The 22045-nt window shown below is 42.5% G+C and overlaps 1 protein-coding gene across 6 annotated transcripts in view; it reads right to left on the bottom strand.

The window, feature by feature from the left end:
• The window catches only part of ARMC2 (armadillo repeat containing 2), a 191335-nt gene that overhangs the window by 151416 nt on the left and 17874 nt on the right, over positions 1 to 22045 (bottom strand). Inside the window, exon 1 of one of the 6 annotated variants that reach the window (XM_073675819.1) lies at positions 10051 to 10465. The exons of the other annotated variants lie outside the window; for them this stretch is intronic. The gene's annotated coding sequence lies outside the window, so the exon portion shown is untranslated. Of the gene's footprint in view, positions 1 to 10050; positions 10466 to 22045 lie in introns of those variants that run through there. 6 annotated transcript variants of the gene reach the window in all.

Genomic DNA, 22045 nt, shown 5'->3' with positions numbered 1-22045 from the left:
GGGCTTAAAAATTCAAATTTTGAAAATTGCAAAATTTTCAAAATTTTCGCCAAATTTCCGTTTTTTTCACAAATAAACGCAAGTGATATCGAAGAAATTTTTCCACAATCATGAAGTACAGTATGTCACGAAAAAACAATTCTCAGAATCAGGGGGATCCGTTGAAGCGTTCCAGAGTAATTACCTCATAAAGTGACAGTGGTCAGAATTGTAAAAATTGGCCCGGTCATTAACGTGCAAACCACCCGCGGGGCTTAAGGGGTTAAAATGATGCGTTAACCAAATTTTTCATTTTCACAAGGTTTAACCCCTTTACCCCCGAGGGTGGTTTGCACGTTAATGACCAGGCCAATTTTTACAATTCTGACCACTGTCATTTTATGAGGTAATTACTCTGGAACGCTTCAACGGATGCCCCTGATTCTGAGATTGTTTTTTCGTGACATATTGTACTTCATGATTTTGGTAAAATTTCTTCGATATCACTTGCGTTTATTTGTGAAAAAAACGGAAATTTGGCGAAAATTTTGAAAATTTTGCAATTTTCAAAATTTAAATTTTTATGCCCTTAAATCAGAGAGATATTTCACACAAAATACTTAATAAATAACATTTCCCACATGTGTACTTTACATCAGCCAAATTTTGTAACCAAAATTTTTTTTGGTTAGGGAGCTAAAAGGGTTAAAAGTTGACCAGCGATTTCTCATTTTTCCAACAAAATTTACAAAACAATTTTTTTAGGGACCACATCACATTTGAAGTCACTTTGAGAGGTCTTTATGACAGAAAATACCTAAAAGTGACACCATTCTAAAAACTGCACCCCCAAAGGTGCTCAAAACCACATTCAAGAACTTTATTAACCCTTCAGGTGCTTTACAGGAATTTTTTTGGAATGTGGAAGAAAAAAATGAACATTTAACTTTTTTCACAAAAATGTTACTTTACACCCAATTTTTCTTTTATTTTCACAGGGGTAACAAGAAAAATTGGACCCCAAAATTTGTTGTGCAATTTCCCCTAGGCACGCAGATACCCCATATGTGGGGAAAAAACACTGTTAGGGTGCACGGCAGGGCTCGGAAGGGAAGGAGCGCCATTTGACTTTTTGATTGTAAAATTTGCTTGAATAATTAGCGGACGCCATGTTGCGTTTGGAGAGCCCCTGATGTACCTAAACATTGGAGCTCCCCAACAAGTGACCCCATTTTGGAAACTAGACCCCCCAAGGCACCTATCTAGATGCATAGTGAGCACTTGGAACCCCCAGGTGCTTCACAAATTGATTCGTAAAAATGAAAAAGTGGAAAAAAAAACACTTTTTCATTTTTACGAATCAATTTGTGAAGCACCTGGGGGTTCCAAGTGCTCACTATGCATCTAGATAGGTGCCTTGGGGGGGTCTAGTTTCCAAAATGGGGTCAATTGTGGGGGAGCCCCAACATTTAGGCACACAAAGGGCTCTCCAAACGCGACATGGTTCCAATTTGTTAGTGGACACCATGTTGCGTTTGGAGAGCCCCTGTGTGCCTAAACATTGGAGCTCCCCCACAAGTGCCCCCTTTTTGGAACGGATTCCTGATTTGTCAATTTTATAATGTAGTGTTATATGCCAGTTGTGTATTACAACCTGACAAACACTACACAACTGAAGTATGACAACCTGACGAACACTACGTCAGCTGTGTAGTGTTCGTCGGGTTCTCATACGTCAGAAATTAATTCAATAGTCCATGGAGGTATGGTATCTTCTGAAGCAGTCTTTCATGCAGAGGCCAGGTTTGTCGGGGCAGGTGTCACATTGGTAAATGGTGTCCTTGCGTATTCCTCTTCGGTAGCACACTCGGCACTTCTTTTGTGACTTACCCTTTTTTCCGCTGTGAGGGATCTGCCCCGGGAAATGCTGGCTCGGTACAATTCGAGGTCCTTCAGTTCCAGAAGTAGTGGGACCCGCTCCGCCACCACTGCCAAATATCAGGGCCTTGATAACTGTCTCCTGAAAGTGAAGATACGACGCAGAAGTCTGGCCTGCACATTGAGACAGAAGGAAAGCTTTGTGCCTTGCCATCTGAACAATGTGCACGGCCAGCTTCTTATACCATACCTTGGCCTTTCTCAAAGCACTGTACGGCTGGAGGACTTGATCGGAGAGATCAACTCCCCCCATGTACTTGTTGTACCCCACTACACAGTCTGGTTTGGCGACCTGTGTAGTGGAACCTCTTACAGTGCTGAGGGTGCAGCCATCACCATGTATGGTGGTCAAGAGAAGGACATCCCTCTTGTCCTTGTACTTGACCACCAACAGGGGGTCGCTATATTGGGCTCTGCTCTCACCCCTTCTGAGAAGTTGCCCAATTAGCGTCTTTGGGAGGCCTTTCTGATTTTTGCGGACAGTACCGCAAGCTGCGGTATGTCGCAAAGAGAGGGACTTGAAGAGTGGGATACTTGTATGAAAGTTATCCACGTACAGGTGATAACCTTTGTCCAGCAGTGGGTGCACCAAGTCCCACACAATTTTCCCACTCACTCCCAGAACAGGGGGGCATTCAGGGGGTTCAATCCGGGAGTACTTCCCTTCATGAACTCTAAATAGCCAATCACAGTGATCGGGAGGGCGGCGCCATCTACCCTGAGGTAAGCTGGCACCGGAATTTTAATTTTATCACCACGACTTCGGTCGCGGTGCCGCTTTAAAGATAGGGCGTACTAATACGTATCAGGTCCATAAGTCACAGGGCACAGATACGTATTAGTACGCCTTGGGTTGGAAAGGGGTTAATAGGAAAAATTGGACCTTGTACTTTGTAAAGCAATTTATTCCGAATGCAACAATACTCTTATATGTGGTTAAAAGCTGCTATTTAGACAAATAGCAGGGCGCCAAAGTGAACAAACACTATTTGGCTGGAATAGTTTGCTGGTGCCATAACAGCAACAAACTCCCGAATTGACCCCATATTAGAAACTACACTCCTCAAGGAATTCACCTAGAAGTGTTGTGAGAATTTTGAACCCACAGGTTCTACACAAAATTATAGAATGATGGGTAATGGAAATAAAAAAAGGCTTTTTTTTTTTTTTGGTGTGTTTTTTAAACTCTAATGTTTTAGCCCCATTTTCTTCTGTTTTCACAAGGAGTAGTAGGAAAAAATGGATCCAATTTATAAAGGAATTTCTCTGAAAGCAGCAATACCCAATATGTGGTCGGAAACTACTGGTTATGCACATGGCAGGGCTCAAAAGGGAAAAATCGCTAACTGGCTTTTTCCCCATCCCCACGACAGCACCATAGGGAGACTGCATATTTGCCCCCAATTACAGGAAACCTACAGATGTAACCCCTTTGTGGGCGAGCTAATTTTGATCTCAATGACCAGACCTAATTTTAGAAATCTGATTACTGTCACTTTATGAGGTAATAACTCTGGAACGCTTCAACGGATCCCCCTGATTCTGAGACTGTTTTTTCGTGACATATTGTACTTCATGATAGTGGTAAAATTTGTTTGAGATGATTTACATTTATTTGTAAAAAATATTGCAGTCTTGGTGAAAAAATTTATTTTAAAAAATTGCAATTTTCAATCTATATATCCTTAAGCCAGTTAGTCATGCTGTACAAAATAACTAATAACATTTCCCATATGTCTACTTTACATCTGCATCATTTTTCACATGTCATTTTATTTTGTTAGGATGTTAGAGGGGTTAAAAGTTTAGCAGAAATTTCTCATTTTTTCAACAAATTTACAAAACCTGTTTCTTTAGGGACCTGTTCAGATTTTAATGGACTTTGAGGGTCCTATATATTGGAAACTCCCCAAAATACACCCCTCAAATACTTTAAAACTGTTGTCAGGAAGTTTTTTAACCCTTCATTTGCTATACAGAAATTAATGCAAAGAAAAAGCAATTTGAATTCTACCTCTAAACTATTGCTTTAGTCCCAATTTTTTTCAATTTTGCCGGAGGTAACACCAAAAAGTGGACCCCACAGTTTGTTACTCATTTTCTTTTCAGCGCAGCGATACCCCACATGTAGTCAAAAAGTTCTGTTTGGACAAACTGCAGGGCACAGAATGGAAGGAGCATCATTTTAATTTTGGAACACAAATTGGCTGAAATAGACGGCGGGCACCATGTTGCATTTGTAGGGCTCCTAAGGTGCCTAAACAGCAGAAACCCCCCACAAATTACCCCATTTTAGAAACTATACCCCTCAACAATTTTTATCAAGGAGTATAGTGAGCATTTTGAACCCAAATGTACTACACAGAATTTGATAACATTAGGTCATGCGGGGCGGGGACTCAAGCACCCAATGCAAACTCGAGTAGCGAGAACTTGCGCTCAACACTAGTTGTCATATCGTCTTTTTTTTTTTTTTTTGTAACTTTTGAAAAACCCTAATCCCAACCCTAATGACAAAGAATAAAGGAAATAAAAATTATAAAATAAAAATCTGACTAAGGGGATGACACAGGGATGATTTACTAATTATTGGGCTTTTGATCACTGTGATAGGGTCTATCACAGTAATGAAAAGTCTGGAACCAATAGGAAAATTCCCTGCTGTTGCTATGTGCTGGCTAGCAGATCTCGGCGGGCACACTGAGCATGCGCCCACCATTTTGTTCATGAAGAGGCAGAGGGCCGGGATGGAGCAGGATGGCCTGGGGATAGCGGAAGTACTGAGGGGGGCTTGGAGACATAATTTCTCTCTCCTCTGACATGTCATGTCAGAAGAGAGAGAAATGATTTTTATGGCAGGCACACTTTTTTTTTGTGTGATCGCTGCTATTCATTGAATAACGACAATCGCATGATCAGAGACCGGAAAAACCGGCCCTGATCGTGTTCTCCAGGGTCTTAGCTACCCTGGAGAGTTTACGACTATTGGGGGCACTATACACTTATTCTTGAAAAACATTTTAAAACTGAGATGAGGGAATAAGGCCCCTTAGCGGTCACTGTTTTAAATTCATCTTGGCGGTTAAGGGGTTAAAAGGCAGAGCCTCTCTACCCTCTTCAGTGATTTCCTGTCCTTGGAGGGAGACCTACAGTCCCTGGTGCTGCCAGGGATATTCGGTGCTTACTTGGCCCCCAGTTGCAGGGAATGGATTCAGGAGGCAGGCTGGAGCAGTTGTGGGGGTTCTCGTCGGGACGTCCAGTTGAGACGCCCCTCAGAGGAGAAGTGCCGACACGAGCGGTCCCTTCCTCTCCTGCAGCGGTGAGCTTCCGGGTCAGTACGCACGTGCATATGCTGAACAGAGAATATAGTGACCCGACGCCGGGTTTGCCATCACTTCTGAGGGATGTGGCCTCCCAGAAGCAGAAGATGTGAAAAGGGCACAGCAGGAACGCACCTCCAGCGTTATAGGAGAGTGCATGCCCTATAGCACTCCTCACCTGCAGGATGGAAGAGGAAAGCTAAACCAGGGATCCTGTTGAGGAAGCAGCCCCTTCATGCATGGTAGTTCCTGCCTATTGAGGTGGGTAAATCAAATACCCTACTGGTTTCAGGGCTGTCTCCCCTTCAGTGCATTTTATTATAAGACAGACCTAGGAAAGCACAGAATAAAGCAAAGAAAAATGAATGTGCACTTTGTAGAGCCTAATTGTTACCATCAGGGTAGTGGAGTCGGTGTCCATTTTGGTGGGTTCGGAATAAAATGGACCAACTCCTAAAATATATAATAAATTGGGTAGAGTAGTTTAATGCAGTTTGTGGGGAATATTTTTTCATAAGAATTTGGGAAAGTTATGAAATGTGCTATAAATGTCTGTCCTATTCCTGATCTAAGGGTCTAGACTTTTAGCTGAGATGAATCTGTGCTACAGTAAATTTATCACTTAAACATGAGCCACGTAAGAGGGAGTTGTGGAGTCTGAGTTGGTGTCATGGAAATTGAGGAGTCGGAGTTGGAGGTTTGGCTTACCACAGCCCTAGTTACCATCGTATAATAAAACATTGTGTCAACATTGCATTGAAAAAACATTGGCAGAAGAATCCTCAACCCTTATGAAAAACTTAAAAGCGATAATTAAAACGGAGGTCAGGAATTCACTTAAGGGACTTAGGAGTAGGACCCCTTATGTTCGAGTTGAGAAGCAGGATGCTTTTGGGGAAACAAGTTCCGATGGGGAATTAGACAGATTATATTCAGATTTTTCATCTTTGTTCTCCTCAGATGAAAATGAAGACCACCCTTGTTTTCCAGCAGAAGATACGGATAAATTAGTAAAAGCGATTAGTTCCACAATGAAAATCAATGACATTAAAGAACCCAAAACCAGAGAGGATGTAATGTTTGGGGGGTTAGAGGTGCAAAAGCATCAGTGCATAAAAATGTGTCCTCCCTAATAAAGGAGTGGAAGAAGCCTGATGAAAAAGGCTTCATTCCAAAAAGGGTTAAAAGAAAATACCCCTTTGAATCCGATATTTGTGAATGTTGGGCCCCAAAATTTATGTGGCCATTTCGAATGTATCTCACAAGTTGACTTTGTCCTTTGATGATACTGGCCTCCTGAAAGACCCTCTGGATAAAAAGGCAGAAAGTTTCCTAAAGAGGGCCCGGGAGTCGGGTGCAGGAGCATTTAAACCAAACGTTGTAAAATGGAAACCCTATTCAATTTCGCTTTTGGGCCGTATAGCCTCTGTGAAAATGACACTCCTCCCTAAGCTAACTTATTATTTTGAGACTCTCCCTGTAAAAGGTCTCCTCAGGAGAACTTAAATCACTTCAAGCTAGTATAATGAGATTCATATGGAATGATAAACACCATAGGATCTCTAAGCAAATACTTACGGCCCATAAATTTTGGGGCGGTCTCTCGGTCCCAGACATTTCTGAATACTATTGGGCCACTCACCTAAGAAGGATTCTATCTTTGGCTTTGCTGTGGGCCTTTAACAAGTGGACAGAGATTGAGAAATTGTGGTTTGCTCCCATCCATCCGAATCCCCTCCTGTGGTCTGGTAGCCACATAAGGTCCCCTTTTCCTTTATTATGCCCCTTGCAATTTACTAGAGTTATTTGGAGCTCTTGGGCAAATAGGTTTGGGTTGAGACCTCCAAATTTACCAATGACTTAATTCATTTATCAACTCATGATTCCGATTAGTTTAGAATCCACCCGTGGATTTCAGCAGGGTTGTTTAGATATGCAGATATAGTTGACGGAGACTCACTGGAAAGCCACACTTTTGAGTTTATTAAATCTAATTTTCCCATTACTAACCGTGAATTTTTTCAATATGTCCAGATTAAACATTTGGCGTCTTCTCTGTTTGGATCTGAGGAAGTGTCTCAACCAACAGACTTTGACAAATTGTGTAGGAAGGGCCGTTCTACTAAAGGTTTGATCTCCGGTATTTATAGGATGCTAGGTCCATTGCCGCGGTCCTCTAAGGCTACGCACTCTTATACGGTCAAGTGGGAATCTTTCTTGGGAAGGGAATTGTCACCGCAGTCCTGGATGATAATCTGGGATAGTGCAGCGAAAACATCAATTTGTACATTATATAAAGAAAATCAATGTACAATTTTAATGTTCTGGTATCCAGGGCTGCCCCTAGGAAACTCAGGGCCCCATGCTGGCAAAATTTTCGGGCACCTTGAGACTCTGCCCAGGCTCCACCCCAGTTCCGCCTCCACCCCTCGAATCTTATACAGTCCCACTGCCCTCTCTTGGAAAAACTCTACTTCTGCACCACGTCCTCACCAATCACACATTAACAGTTTCCAGTGAACACCATATCACATACATAGCTAGCAGCTTTTGTTTTGGCCAAAACATTTTTTAAGCCGCCACTAGGACAAGGAGACTCTTCTGTCAGGGCCTTAATCTGCTCTAACCTATTACACATTTCTTAAAATATCCAGTACTCTTTTTAGGTATAGTTTTATTTATTTTTCTTTAAGGGAATGTGTCACATAATTTTTTTTTTTTAAATGACCAATAATATCACACATTAACACCACAGTGACCGAATAATACCACATACAAAGAAAACCGCTACACCATAACCAGACCGCATATTACAACCACATAGTGACCGAATAATACCACATAAGAGACAAATACTGTCACACCGTGACCACATCACATATTATCCCCACAGTGACCGAATAATACCACATATAAGGAACAAATATTACCACACCATGACTAGACCACGTATTACCACCACATAGTGACCAAATAATACCAAATACGAGGAACAAATATCTCCACACCGTGACCGGACTAAATATAGCCACCACATAGTGACCGAATACTACAATACTGATCAATTAAAAACACAATAGTAATATTACTACACTGTGTTCCAAATTATTATGCAAATGTGTTTAGGAGTGATAAGGTAAGAATTTTTTTGTTTGTCAGTTAAACTCATTGACGGTGATGTGTGTCAGGGCTCTTTATATCACTGTAAGCAATTGCAGACACCTGTACTAATTAGTTTGGCAGGTGTGTCCAATGAAAGGCAAGACTACTTAAGAAGGCTGTCCCACATTATTAAGCAGCCTACATTTTCTGCCAAAATGGGAAAGAAAAAGGATGTGTCGGCTGCTAAGAAGCAACAAATTGTGGAGTGTTTAGGTCAAGGCATGACTACAATCAACATTGCCAAGACACTTCATCGTGATCATCGTACAATCAAGAAGTATGTAGCTGATTCACAGTACACACGTGTGCGTGCTGATAAGGGAAAATTGAGGACTCTCTCCTACAGGCAATTACGTCAGGTTAAAAGAGCAGCGGCAAAAAAGCCTTGTCATAGCAGCAGACAAGTTTTTGAAGCTGCTGGTGCCTCCAACGTCCCCCGAACAACAAGATGCAGGGTCCTTCAGAGGTTTGCAGCTGTGCGTAAGCCATCCTGTCGACCTCCTCTATCCACTGCACACAAGCAGAAACGGCTCCAGTGGGCCAAACAATACATGAAGACTGACTTCAAAACTGTTTTGTTCACCGATGAGTGCCGTGCAACGCTCGATGGTCCAGATGGATGGAGTGGAGGATGGCTGGTTGATGGACACCCCACGCAAACACGGCTACTGCGCCAACAAGGAGGAGGTGGAGTAATGTTTTGGGCTGGAATCATGGGGAGAGAGATTGTCGGCCCCTTTAGGATCCCTGCAGGGGTAAAGATGAACTCCATAATGTATGTTGAGTTTCTCAAACAGCACTTCCTGCCATGGTTCAAGAAGAAGAACCGTGCATTCCGCAGCAAGATAATTTTCATGCATGATAATGCCCCGTCTCATGCTGCACATAACACATCTGCATCTCTGGCTGCTATGGGCATAAAAGGGGACAAACTTATGGTGTGGCCCCCATGCTCCCCTGACCTCAACCCCATTGAGAACCTCTGGAGCATCATCAAAAGGAGTGTCTATGATGGCGGGAGGCAGTTCACATCTAAGCAACAGCTCTGGGAGGGTAATCTGTCCTCATGCAAAACAATTGAAGCAGAAACCATCCAAAACCTGACAAATTCAATGGACCAGAGAGTTCAGAAGCTCCTTTCGAACAAGGGGTCCTATGTGCAAATGTAACATCACCTAGAATAAAGTTTTGAGTTGAAAACTGTTTGATTTCAGTTTGTAATAACCTGCTAATGCTTATAATTTCAAAAATGACCATTTTTTTGTTCTTTATTAAAATGAAAAGGTTGAAAACTCTGCTGTGCATAATAATTTGGAACATGCATTTTGAGTGCAGTTTGAGTTTTTTATTTTTTAAAAAATATACTGTTATCATAGGCAGTTTGTACAAAAACCTTTCAATTGTACTCTAATAGTTATTTGACTGGAAAATTACAATGACTGCAATTCATATAGGTAATTTGGGAAAATCTGAGAAAATATTATATGCATAATAATTTGGAACACAGTGTATAAGTGCCATTGTACACAGGAGCTCTGTACATAGTGTATAGTGTCAGTGTACAGGGAATACATGGATCACCAGTGACATTATACACAGGAGCTCTGTATATAGTGTATAGTGTCAGCATACAGATAACAAACTGACTCACCAGTGGCTTCTCTAGTTGAAGTCCATCATCTTTGCTTTTCTCCTTCATCCAGCTCAGACCACCATCACTTCTTCCAGCCAGGACTCGTCTCCACATAAAATAACACACAGTTATCTAGAGCACCTCTTCCAGAGCATATTCCCCAACTTCTACACTACGCAGCTGAATACAGACGTGCACCCATTAATATATAATTAGTTATTATACAACCCACCATTCCAAATAGAAATTGTAATCCATCACTGCACCCCCACTAACTATAAATAGCCACTTTCCCCACCTAATAAATATATAAATTAATTAGAACCTGTACTCTGTGCCCCAATTCATTACCAGTCACACTCTGTCATCCTCAACGCCCCCCTCTCCCAATTCATTATATTCACATGCCCCCAATTCATTTTATGTCTTCTCTCTCCCACCCCCACTTCATCATTTTCTCTCTCCCTCCACCCTCATGTCATCATTTGCTCTCCCCACCCCCAACTTCTATTCATCATTTGCTGTCCCCCATCCCCCACCTTCAATTCATCATTATTTGCACTCTCCCACCCTCAATTCATTATTTGCTCTCCCCATCCCCCACTCTCAATTCATGTGCTCTCCCCACCCCCACTTCATCATCATGTGATCTTTCCACCCCCACTCCCATTTCATTATATGCTTTCCCCACCCTCCACTTCAGTTCATCATGTGCTTTGACCACTCCCAGTTCAGCATCATGTGTTCTCCCCAATCTCTCCCAAGAGGGCCTGGTGAGCAGAAGCACAAGCGGAGGGGCCCTGGACCGGCCCGGGCCCCTGCTCTTTACTGCTGTTCAACGGGCCCCATAAAGCAGTGAGGGCAGTAATGCCCTGATGGCAGCCCTGCTGGTATCACACACCAGATCTCCTACATAAACTTAATCCCCTGTTTCCAGATGTCTGCTGGCATTGTAGGACCTCGTTAGGTACGCTAACTCGCATCTTCTGGTCATGTCCTGGAATTATGGGGTTCTGGCTCTTAGTTAAATTACTGATCCACATAGTACAGTTCTCCAAGGTTTCCCTGGATCCTTTGATCTATAGTCTGTGTTCTTTGATGGGTAAAAACTCCTCTAAACTGCTCCATATGTTAACGAAGGCTAGATGCCTGATTGCTCTCCATTGGAAAAAGAAGAACCCTCTCTCTTTTCAGGACTTGCTCTACAGAATTTCTGATATTAGGAGAATGTAAGATATGACTGCTGTCCTGATTGCAGGGGTTAAATTATTTGAGCCAATTTCAGCGTTTTGGGATTATTTCTGGGCTCAACACAATGGATAATTCTTTTACATTTCCCCCTTTTGCTTCATTCTCCCAGTGTGTTTTTGTCTGCTGTCAGTCCTTGGTTACGTTATAGATTGAATATGGTTGGGTAATAGAACCTAATATTAAGTATGGTAGATTGCTTATGTTATGGGTTTGCTGAGATTTTGTCTGTAGTTGTCTGCTGGATCTCAGCTTTGTATTCACTCCCTTGGATAAAAGTTTCATTGAGTTTTACTCTGCTGTACAAACTTCATGTGATTTGTAATTTTCAAACAAATGTAATAAAAATTACAGTTTAAAAAACAAACAAACATTGCAGCAACATGCACAGCAAGATGTCTAATTGTATGGCTAGATCAGCTACAATCTCAGATTAAAAATAAATGTCTGCGAGATCACATGTTAGCCAGCATTCCACCATCCAAAAAGCTGCTGATTTTCTTAGCCGACTGCGCCTCTGATGCAAAAGGCTTAAGGCCCGCTCGTGTTCCGTATCTAATTCCACACGTGGGCTCTTTGGTTGAAAAATTTGTCACGGCATCTTCATTCTAAAAGTAGGCTATGAGGCATTCCATGTTAGGGAGAATTCCTTTTCGGGCCATCCCTGGATGAGTTCCTGGCAAAAGAAGCAGACACCAAGAAGGCATTTCCCGCTAATACCTTTCAGGGGAGATTCTTTCGTCCAGCTGGAAGGAGACAGTTTGTGTCCACAAGGACCAGAGATCCAAGATGGAAGGTCCCAAGGGCCAAGAAAAAAACTTCAATTATGATTCCTTTCCTGCTGATCCAACGAAAAGATCCAGAAGACAATGACGCCAGGCCCCAGGTAAGTGAACGGCTAAAAAGGTTTCTTCCTGCCTGGTAAGAAATCTCAAGAAACAAATGGATTTTAACCCCTTCACGACCTTGGGTTTTTGCGTTTTCTGCTCCCTGTCTTCCCAGAGCCATAACTTTTTTTATTTTTCAGTCAATATGACCATGTGAGGGCTTGTTTCTTGCGGGACGAGTTGTACTTTTGAATGACACCATTGGTTTTACCAACTCATGTACTGGAAAACAGGGAAAAAATCAAAGTGCGGTGATATTGCAATTACACAATTGTTTTGGGGTTGTTGTTTTTTTTACCACATTCGCTAAATTCTAAAACTAACCTGCCATTACGATTCCCCAGGTCATTACGAGTTTGTATATACAAAACATGTACAGGTTCTTTTTTATTTACGTGGTGAAAAAAAAATCCAAAGTTTACAAAAGAAAAAAAATTGCACTATTTTTCGAGACCCATAGCGTCTCTATATTTCGGGATCTAGGACTGGGTGATGGCTTATTTTTTGGGCGCCGAGCTGACGTTTTTATTGATAATAATAATAATAATAATATAATAATAATAGTTTATTTTTATAGCGCCAACATATTCCGCAGCACTTTACAAATTTTAGGGGGGACTTATACAGACAATACAGAATAAGCATATCTCATATAGAAAGGAGTGAGGGCCCTGCTCGCGAGCTTACAGTCTATGAGGAAGTGGGGGAGACACAAAAGGTAAAAAGTACATATATTGTATAATGCAGCCTTGATATACTGAATAGGATAAATAATAATACATGGACTGGTCACCAGCCAGTATGTGTGCAGTCCTGACAGAGGCTTTTATGTGCATGGTTGGTTTGAACCCGAAGTTGAAGAAGATTTTAATATGGGGGAAAGCTGGGATGGACAGAGTGTGTTTAGGTGATACGCCAGTCTAAAGAAATGTGTTTTTAGGGTTCGCTTGAAACTGTGGGTATTGGGAATTAATCGAACTGTCCTGGGTAGTGCATTCCAGAGAATTGGCGCAGCACGCGAGAAATCTTGGAGACGGTAGTGGGAAGTTCGGATTATGGAGGATTTTAGTTTCAAGTCATTTGCAGAACGGAGGGCACGTGTAGGGTGGTAGACTGAGACAAGGGAGGAGATGTAGGGGGGTACTGAAGCATGGAGCGCTTTGTGGGTAAGCGTGATAAGTTTAAAACGAACTCTATATTGGATGGGCAACCAATGCAATGACTGGCACAGGGAAGAGGCATCTGAGTAGCGGTTGGCAAGGAATATGATCCTGGCTGCTGCGTTCAGGACGGATTGGAGAGGGGAGAGTTTAGTAAGAGGGAGACCGATTAGTAGAGCGTTGCAATAGTCAAGACGAGAATGAATAAGAGCGACAGTAAGAGTTTTTGCCGAGTCAAAGGTGAGAAAAGTCCTGATTCTTGAGATGTTTTTGAGATGTAGATGACATGAACGAGCGAGTGATTTGATGTGAGGAGTGAAAGAAAGATCTGAATCAAAAATGACCCCAAGACAGCGGGCTTGTTGCTGGGGAGTAATGGTTGAGCCACAAACGGAGATGGCAATATCGGGCACAGGTAGATTAATGGAGGGAGGAAAGACGAGTAGTTCAGTTTTTGACAGATTCAGTTTTAGGTAGAGGGAGGACATAATGTTAGACACAGCAGAAAGACAATCACTGGTCTTTTGTAGTAATGCAGGGGTGATGTCCGGAGCAGAGGTGTATAATTGGGTGTCATCAGCATAGAGATGGTACTGAAAACCGAATCTACTGATTGTTTGTCCAATAGGAGCGGTGTATAAGGAGAAAAGAAGGGGGCCTAGGACTGATCCTTGAGGAACCCCGACAGTAAGAGGAAGTAGGGAGGAGGAGGAGCCGGCAAAAGACACAGAGAAGGAGCGGTCAGAGAGATAAGAGGAGAACCAGGAGAGAACCGTGTCCTTGAGGCCAATAGTGCGGAGCATAGTGAGGAGGAGCTGATGATCCACAGTGTCGAATGCTGCAGGGAGATCCAGGAGAATCAGCAGAGAGTAGTGACCATTAGATTTAGCTGTTAGTAGATCATTAGAGACTTTAGTGAGGGCAGTTTCAGTAGAATGTAAGAGCGGAAACCAGATTGTAAAGGGTCAAGAAGAGAGTTGTCTGAGAGATAGCGGATTAGACGGGAGTGGACCAGGCGTTCCAGGAGTTTAGAGATAAAGGGAAGATTGGAAACAGGTCTGTAGTTGGCCGTGCAGTTCTGGTCGAGGGATGGTTTTTTAAGTAATGGATGTATGCTGGCGTGTTTAAAAGAAGAGGGAAAGATACCAGATGAGAGGGAAAGGTTGAAAATTTTAGTTAGGTGAGAGGTGACAGCTGGAGCAAGGGACTGAAGGAGATGTGAGGGAATAGGGTCGCTGGTGCAGGTGGTAGGGCGAGAAGATGCAAGGAGCCTGATCACTTCATCTTCCGTGACTGGTTCGAAGTCAGAAAATGAGCAAGATACAATGTGGCGGGGGGGAGCATGCATAACATTTGGGGATTGGGAGAAAATTTCCTGTCGGATATGGTCAATTTTTTCTTTGAAATAGTTAGCCAGATCGTCAGCGCTGAGGTCAGTGGTCGGGGCCTGTGCTGTTTGATTGAGGAGAGAATGAAACGTGTCAAAGAGTTGTTTAGGATTATTGGAAAGTGAGATGATGAGGTTGTTAAAGTAGGTTTGTTTGGAGAGGTGAAGGGCAGAGTTATGTTTTCAGCATAAATTTATAGTGGAGGAAATCTTCGGGCAGATTTGATTTTCTCCACAGCCGTTCAGCGCACCTGGAGTACCTCTGGAGAAGACGTGTTTGAGGCGTGTGCCAGGGTTGTCGCCGTCTATGCCGAATTGTTCTCTGTGTAGAAGGTGCGGCTTCATCCAGGGCGCATAGCATTATTTTGTTATAATGCTTCAATGCAGAGTCGGGACATGAGAGGGAGGAGATTGGGGCCAATGATGATTGCAACCTTTTTATAAATTTCTGGGTGTTAATGGCGCGTAAATTTCTATAAGTGTGGACGGTGGGAGTGTCTTGAGTAGAGTCACAGTTCTTGACAGAGAATGAAAGAAGATTATGGTCAGAGAGTGGAAGGGGAGAGTTAGTAAAGTCATGTACTGAGCAAAGCCGGGAGAAGATCAGGTCCAATGTGTTCCCGTCCTCATGTGTAGGAGAATTAGCAAGCTGTGAAAGGCCGAAGGAGGAGGTTAATGATAAAAGATGCGTGGCAGATGGGGAAAGAGGATCGCTAATTGGGATGTTAAAGTCTCCCATGATTATCGTGGGGATGTCGCAGGATAGAAAATTTGTAAGCCAGGCAGCAAAGTGATCCAGGAATTGACGGGGGGGACCTGGGGGGCGATAGACAACCGCCACTCGCAGGGAGAAGGGCCGGTAGAGTCTGACGGTGTGGGCCTCAAAGGACGGGAAGATAAGGGAGGGTACAGGGGGGATTCCCTGAAAAGTACATTTTGTTGAAAGAAGCAGACCAACACCTCCACCTGATCTGTTGTCAGGTCTTGGAGTATGAGAAAAGTGTAGGCCACCATAGGAGAGAGCTGCAGCGACGGTGGTGTCCGACTGCTGGATCCAGGTTTCAGTGAGAGCCAGAAGGTTGAGGGAATTAGAGAGGAAAAAGTCATGGATGTAAGAGAGTTTATTACAAGCTGAGCGTGCATTCCAAAGGGCACAGTTGAATGAGACAGAAGATATGCAGGGAATATTAATGAGATTAGCAGGGTTTCTGAATGTAACAGGGAAAGAGTTAGTGTTATTATTACTGGAAGGTCCTGGATTAGGAGAAATATCACCTGCGACTAATAGAAGGAAGATACAGAGAGTGAGCAGATGATTGAGTGATTTGTGAGAGCGTTTCCTGCGTTGTATGGTGGGAATGAATGGATCTGCGTGGTATAACATTGTGAAGAGAGCATGACAACTGTACATAGGAGAAGAGAGGAGTGAGGGATTAATATGGATGAAGTGTGCCGCATTTGTGGGAGAACGGTGAATGTGGATGATTGTAGCAACCAGAAAATAAATGGCACAGATACAAATGGTGAATACTATTTGCCAAAAAGATGACCTGGAAGCAAGTTTGTTGGTTTGTCTTGCATGTCTTACCTGTCTCCTGCCCTGTCCAACTGCCATTTTCTAACTGCCAGGGCACTTTGCTAAATTATGGCACTTCGATAAAGTATGCATAAATGCTATATGCATAAATGCCCCCGCATAAATGCTGCCCCTTAATTAAGTCTCAATATATAGGGACGTATCTGCTTAGATCTGCACAGATTTAACTCATTAACAATCAATCACTAGCTTAAAAGACAACAGGAGACCATAAAGTGCAGGGAAAAAAAAAAAAACAGACTAGCAAACTCGGCATGGATCATAAACTCTTAAAGTAAGTGTGATGACCTTTAAGTATCATGGAATAAAAAAGGTAGAGGAGTGAAAAAATATATACCGGAAATTGATAGGCTGCAGAGCATTGCATGGAGATACAAGGCAGTTTTCAGGACAGATCACACAAGCAGTGAAAAATATATACCAGAAATTGATAGGCTGCAGAGCATTGCATGGAGATACAAGGCAGTTTTCAGGACAGATCACACAAGCAGTGAAAAATATATACCGGAAATTGATAGGCTGCAGAGCATTGCATGGAGATACAAGGCAGTTTTCAGGACAGATCACACAAGCAGTGAAAAATATATACCTGGGGTAGGTATGATCTTTTGATCGCCTGTTATTGCAATGTTGCGGCGACCAAAAAACTTAATTCTGACATTTTGATTTTTTTCCTCGTTACGCCGTAAACCGATCCGATTAATTCTTTTTTATATATTGATGGATCGGGCGATTCTGGACACCAAATATGTGTATATTTGTTTTTTTTTTATTGTTTTATTTTGAATGGGGCAAAAGGGGGGTGATTTGAACTTTTATATATTTTTAAAAACATTTTTTTTTTTTTTAACTTTTTCCCTCCTTCAATATTATCCATGGGAGACTAGAAGCTGCGATTGTCTGATCACCTGTGCTACATACATTCAGCCCTGCTGTATGTAGCAAAAGTGCTCATTTGCTATGAGCGCCGTCCGCTGGGCGGCGCTCATAGCATCCCGGCTGTGACAACCACCGGGGTCTCCTGTTATGCCAACCCATCCACGACAACAATCATGTGACATTGGTGTTGATAGGCGGTACTAGTGATGTGCTTCCGACGCGGCGACGTTAAACATGTTTAACATGTTAACAGCCACGGGTGAATCGCGATTCCACCCGCGGCTGTTAGGGGCACATGTCAGCTGATCAGATCAGCTGTCATGTGCCCGGTAACATGCTTGTTCAGCACCAGAGCCCGCATGGAGTGCAGGGAAAGCACCTTGGACGTACTCATACGTCCAAGGCGGTAAAGGAATTAAATACTAGAGGTCAGGGTTTGAAGCTACAATTCAGCTCCTGTCCATCAGAAAGATTCTTAGTTACAGAAATCGAGTCTTCAAAAGCAGGGCAACAGGCCTTAGAACAGGAAGTCTTGTCCTTGGTGCAGAAGGGGGTCCTTGCTCATGTTCCAAAATCAGAAAAAGGGAGAGTATTCTACAGTCCTCTCTTTCTACGGAAAAAGCCTCATTCAGAATTTTTGTGAACCTAGAAGATTTTTGTGAACTCTCATTTAGAATTTTTGTGAACCTAAAAGATTTAAAGGGAATCTGTCGCCCCCTGGGATGCTTTGAAGCTATTACTATGAGCATATAGGTGAATGTTAATTCTTAGTCCTACCTGTATACCTCAGAGCTTCTGTCTTGTTGAGAACTAGACTTTTAATCATTTATGTTAATTAGTTCTTTCAGGCTCTTGGACGTACGGTGCCTTGAAGAAAACTCTGCCGCCTGTGTTAATTTGCATATCACCCCCCTTCCCTGTACGTCACAGTGCCATGTGACATTCAGTTGTGGCGCTAGAATCCCACGCCTGCGCCCTGCACTCGCGCAATTATAAGTACCTTAACCTCCTCCTGCTCCATAGCGGTGTCTTCACCTTTCTTCTGTGCCGGCGACTTGGCGGCACCTGCGCAGCCAGTGCCCATAGCAGGGCGGAAAAGGTACTGTTCAATCGTGAGTGCAGGGTGCATGCGCGTGATTCCGGCGCCACAACTGCACGTCACATGGCACTGTGACATGCAGGGGAGGGGGCTGGTATGCAAATTAAGACAGGAGGCAGAGTTTTCTTCCAGGCACCGCACATCCCAGAGCGTGGAAGAACTAATTAACAAACAATTAAAAGTCTATTTCTCAACAACAAGACAGAAGATATGAGGCATACAGGTAATACTGTTTTAACAATGCTATCACCTGTATGCCCATAGTAATAGCTTTAAAGAATCCCAGGTAGTGACAGATTCCCTTTAACCCATTTAACAACGTCCGATACGCATTAAAACGATGCCTGTTAAGGACCTTATTCCCTCATTGCCGTTTTAAAAAGACGATAGGGAAGAAGGCTGTAGTGCCATCCAGAGTCGGAAATTCTCTGGGGTCTCAGCTACCAGGGATAGCTGAGACCCTGGAAAACATTATCAGGGCCAGTTTTTTTTGGTCCACGATCACGTGATCGCTGTTATTTAGTGAATAATGGTGATCACAAAAAAAAGTGTGCCTGTGGTTAGTGATTTCTCTCTCCTCTGACATGATATACAAGGTGCTCTTTTCCTTCTGAGCCCCGCAGGGCCCCCAAACAGTGGTTTTTCGCCACATATGGGGTACCTGCGTACTCAGGAGAAATTACACAACAATTTTGGGGTCCATTTTCTCCTCTTACCCTTGTTAAAATAAAAAAATTTGGGTCTAAAAAATCATTTTTGTGGAAAAAGTTAATTTTTTTATTTTCACAGCTCTACGTTATAAACTTCTGTAAAGCACCTGGGGGTGTTCATCACACATCTAGATAAGTTCCATTAGGGGTATAATTTACAAAGTGGGGTCACTTGTGGGGGGTTTCTACTGTTTAGGCACATCAGAGTGTCTCCAAACGCGACATGGCGTCCACTGTAGATTCCAGTTAATCCTTCCCTTCTGCCGTGCGCCCACACAGTGTTTTTTCCCCACATATGGGGTGTCGGCATGGTCAGGAGAAATTGCACAACAAATTTTGTGGTCCATTTTCTCTTGATACCCTTGTGAAAATAAAAAAATTGGGGTCTGAGGTAAAATTTGTGTGAAAAAAGTTAAATGTTCATTTTTCCTTTCCTGTCCTATTGTGGGATATAAATTTTCAGTTTTGAACAGAAATTGCACAGGCAATATTTAAAACAGTGGGCAAGTCACTGAAAGCACAGTGACCTGTCACAAGGCACAGCTAGGAATACATAAATACATAATGAGAGCACCAGAGCACATGCATATCATTATGGCAGAACTGAAAATAAAGATTACAGAAGAACCACTGGATGGATTTCATCATCAACGGTATCATTTTGCTCAGTGTAATGGCGCCCACCTGACAGTGTATGTAGTTTACTAAGCACAATCCTGCTGACAGGTGCACTTTACATGGGACAGTTTTCATCCAAAACACATAAAAAGTTCTATTGTCTACAGCCAAGCCATCAGATACAATCAGATGTGTTCCTTACCTTAAGAATAGAGACAACCACCTCTGTGGTCTCAGAAAGACCTTTTTGAATTAGGACTATCATCCAAGAACAATTGAAAACCAAATTGCAAGAGCCACCAGAATATCAAGGAATCATATCCTACATTACAAAACTAAACAAGAAAGCAACCGGGTGCCTCTAGTAGTCACCTACAATCCAAATCTGAAGGTTCTAAAGGGAGCTGCAGAGAAACTACATTTACTACAAAAAAATGTCTGATTACAATCCATATTTCCAGACCCCCACTTCTGTGTTTTAGGTAGCCCCTAAATCTAAGAAGCCTCACTGTCAGAAGCTCCCTGTCCTCTCCAACAGCTACAGGAACTTTTCCCTGCAACCAGAAAAAAAGTTAAACCTGACCATTTATAATGACCACGGGCAAGATAAAGATCAACTCACATCAGGACTACAAGATCCCAGGTACTTTCAGCTGCATCACATCTAATGTAGTGTACTTAATTATATGTACCAAATGTTCAACTGGGGGTTTGTATTTAGGGGAGACTAGGCAAATACTTAGAACAAGGATGAATTCTCATCGCCACACAATAAAAGAAAAAGAATAGATCTACCTGTGACCAAACATTTTTGTATCCCTGATCACAGTATCATGGATATGAAATTACTGATATTAAAAGGTAACTTCAAATCTCAGAGAGACAGAAAAATTTGGGAGTATAAAGTTATGACAACTTTGACACACTCAGTGAAGGAATGAATGTGTCGCATGGATTTATGTCTTTCTACATCAACTAAGGAATGTGCTCCTCAGACCATTTGGGGAGATCACAACCATGGACCAGACCTCAATCTAGACAATAAAACGTTTACACTCCTTATCTATGAACTGTTCCAATATTTACAATTACAACTGTTTCTCCACTTCCCATACTGATAGTTCTGCTTCACGTCACTTGTCTTATCTATTGCATTATTCTTGTGCCCAGTTGTGCTTAAATATGTAACTCCTCAGATTTTGTGTTATTCCATGCCTGAAAAAGAGACCTGAGTAGTCTTGAAAGCTTGCAATTTGTTACCATCTTTTTAGTTGGCATTTAAAAGGTATACAACCACTGAGGACTCTCAAATCTTAATATTTCTCAAATCTGAAGAAACTGACAATAGTCAGGTTGTCTCTGGTAGAAGCCCTACCAAGGTTAGAAGGCTGAAATGTGAAAATTCTTTTGGACAACAGTGTTCTATATAAACAATCAGGTGGGAACAAGGCCAAGGTTATTGATGACAGAAACAGGAAAACTCATGGCGGTGGCGGAGAAAAATCTTCTGTCCCTATCAGCAGATTATCTAAGGGAAAGAACAATATCAAAGTGGACTAAGCTGCCACCAGCTCAGCCAGGAGGAATGGTCACTGAACTCTGCAGTCTTTCAGAAGATCATCTTATTATGGGGTTAGCCTCTCATAGACCTTTTTTTGACCAGAGTTAGCAGGAAGGTGCCAACATTTTTTTTTTTCATCCTAGAAAATCCCCCTATGGGGTGAATGCTTTTCTCCACAAATGGTTTCATGAGTAAGCTTATGCTTTCCCGCCAATCTCCCTGATCGCATTAGTTTTAAGGAGGATTCGGTCGGACCAAACCTAAGTAATCTTAATAGCATCCTTTTGGTTCAAGAGATCGTGGTTCCCTTGGTTAAGGCTAATGGTAGTGTTTGATCCATGGGTTCTCCTGGAAATCCCAGACCTCCTTCTACAGGGTCCAGTCTTATGTCCCAGGATGAGGAATTTCCATTTGAGGACATGGCGTTTGAGCTGCAGCTCCTTGAATCAAAGGGACTTTCCAAAAATGTAGTTTCTACCCTGGTAGGGTGTAGGAGGAGAGTAAAGACTAAAATTTATGCAAGGGGTCTGGAAGAGTTTTTTTTTAATTTCTCCAATATAAATCTCTTTGTAAATAATCCAGTGGCATGGGCTAGGATTTTGGAATTTTTACAGAAAGATCAGGAAATAGGACTGTCTGATAATATCCATAAGGTACACATATCGGCCTTGGGCTTTCTTTTTGACCAAAAATTGCCAACCACTCATGGGTAGTGAGGTTTATAAGGTCGGTAGGCAGGTCTACACTCATTATTCTGCTATGGGACCTGAATTTAGTCCTGGATGCTCTAATTAGATCCCTATTTGAGCCGTTAGCTGAAATACAGCTTAGAGTTCTAACCTTAAAAAACTATCCTACTGGTAGCTC

Source organism: Phyllobates terribilis, unplaced genomic scaffold, assembly GCF_046119375.1.
Source record: "Phyllobates terribilis strain yellow unplaced genomic scaffold, ASM4611937v1 Scaffold_3__8_contigs__length_932513732, whole genome shotgun sequence".
Taxonomy (NCBI): domain Eukaryota; kingdom Metazoa; phylum Chordata; class Amphibia; order Anura; family Dendrobatidae; genus Phyllobates; species Phyllobates terribilis.
The sequence above is the reverse complement of the archived record's forward strand: the minus strand, read 5'-3'. Positions and strand labels throughout refer to the sequence as shown.